The following is a 2,013-nucleotide window of genomic DNA, read 5'->3' as shown; positions in this document are numbered from 1 at the left end:
AGGGAGGCTGGGGTGGGGGGGTAGGAGTTGGGATGCCACAGCACCCAGAGCGTCACAGAGCCACTCCTGTTCAAAGGGCTGTGGAGTTGTTCCTCTCTTTCATTCTATTGTGATTTAACTTCCTTGTCCCCACTTATGTTTGTTTCTCTCTTTGCACAGGATCTGCACAGGACCAGGAAATTAAGGATAGGAGGCAATGCTTTAAAGCCAATGCTGTTTGCTACCCTCTACTTTGTCCCAATAATTCTAAACAGATTGGAAGGTGTAGTCATTATTATTTCTGTTGCCAAAGGTAATTTCAGCTTACCAAAAGAGAATTACAATTCCTGCACTTCTCCCATTAGCCTCTGGATTGATCATTTTAAGTACCCAATGCAGAGTCCCCTAAACTGATCATCCTTTGCCTGCAAGCACAAGTGCTCCATTGCAAAAATAAAAATAAAAATACCTATGCCAGAATCAGCCAAGGGTGGCACATCCCATTTTGCCGCTTGATGCAAAATGCGAATTGCTGCTTTGCCATTCTGCCAGCACGGCTCCTAAGCCCATGTACCTGCTCCTCCTGCCATGGCCTGATCTGCCGCTGACACACACCATACCCTATTGGTTGCAGGCACAGAAGCGGCACTACCATTGTTGCCCATTTTAAGCAAGATGGTGCTGAGTTCTTTCGCCACAGGGAGAACCAGCGGGGCAGGAGGGGCACCAATGGGTTTGTTGTCTGAGGGGCTTCTGCCACCAAAAGCAGGGTCCTCACCTGCCTCATGGCTGGTCCAGCTGTCTTTGGCCCCTTTGCCCTGTAAGCTTATGCCAGATCTCCTTTGCCAAATCCCTAAACCACACCAGATGGGCACATTTAATTTGTTGTGCAGCTTCATCCATTGTTTATCTCAGTGCCTAAGGGATGTCTATTCTGCAGCTTTAACAGATGCTGGGCACTTACTCTGTGTGGTGTCCTGCCCTCCACCATTTAAGATTACCTCAGTTTCACATCCCACACATTCCATGCAAATCTCCCAGTTTCAATTCCAAGCAGCTTCATTCTTATTTTATCTTTTAAAGAAAAAACCTGAGGCAGTAGACTTTTGTCTTGGGTCCTGGCAGAGAAATTAGCAACTGGACTGAATGAACCCCAGGGTGCCAGTTCTCCCGTGGTTCTCAAAACATTGTCACAAAATTGTGAGCAAGCTTCCTGTTTCCACAGAACTCTTCCTCAGGGCCACAAAGACAACAAATCCCTGCCGTGCATAACATCCAGTCTGCAGGAGAATATTGGAGACCTTGCAAGCTCACTCACTATTCTGTGACATATTTAATTATAACTAAAAAAGAAAGTCCCCCAGGGGTAGGGGTGTCTGAGAGACTGCATTTAATTCTCATCGAAAGGTGAATCTATGTAATTCATAGTTTCTGGAAATAAAAAACTGAGACAGACCTATCCCTACCCAATGGTTTATTATCATGAAATCTTTCCTGTGGTCCAACATGGCTTGCTTTGTATTTTCGTGTGTCAAACATGGTCACTTTGCTATGAAACTGAGTTAACTGTTGTCTTTCTGTTGCTGGTTTCTGTGTTTTAGACAGGAGGAGTGATAGATGCCTTTGAAAAGTGGAAGATGCTCCCTCTCTTTGAGAGCCGCTGGATCCCGCTTGATCCCCAGCTGGGGACTTCTTCTCCAAAGCATCCAGATTGAAAAAGCAACATTTTCAAGGCTTACCTGAGCTTGTGCCTTGCAATAAAAGCAGATCCAAAAGCCCTTTCCCCTCTGTTTTTCATTTCTAAGCATGAGTGTTCTTGCTAATGAAGTAAAAATGGCACCTTACGTCCATGAGAAGGAGGTGTCAGCCGGCATGGTTTGTGGAGAGGCCCAAAACGTCATTAGAAAGGAAGACTAAAAGGGGGTGAGGATCCCCCAAAACAATCTAGTGAGGAGGACTGGGCCAAAATGTGGAAAATGAAGAGTCACAAAACATGGGGGGTGGAATGGGAGGAGAGGAAGTTCAGTTCTGCTT

The 2,013-nt window shown here is 45.8% G+C and overlaps 1 long non-coding RNA gene across 1 annotated transcript; it reads left to right on the top strand.

Annotated features, from left to right (window-relative positions):
- Window positions 1-209: 209 nt before the first annotated feature.
- LOC128411425 (uncharacterized) lies at window positions 210-1,757 on the top strand. Its single transcript, XR_008329805.1, has 2 exons — window positions 210-292; window positions 1,581-1,757. It is a non-coding gene; the product is annotated as an uncharacterized LOC128411425 (long non-coding RNA).
- The last annotated feature ends 256 nt before the right edge of the window (window positions 1,758-2,013 follow it).

Source organism: Podarcis raffonei, chromosome 3 (genome assembly GCF_027172205.1).
Source record: "Podarcis raffonei isolate rPodRaf1 chromosome 3, rPodRaf1.pri, whole genome shotgun sequence".
In the NCBI taxonomy this organism is placed as follows: domain Eukaryota; kingdom Metazoa; phylum Chordata; class Lepidosauria; order Squamata; family Lacertidae; genus Podarcis; species Podarcis raffonei.
The sequence above is the reverse complement of the archived record's forward strand: the minus strand, read 5'-3'. Positions and strand labels throughout refer to the sequence as shown.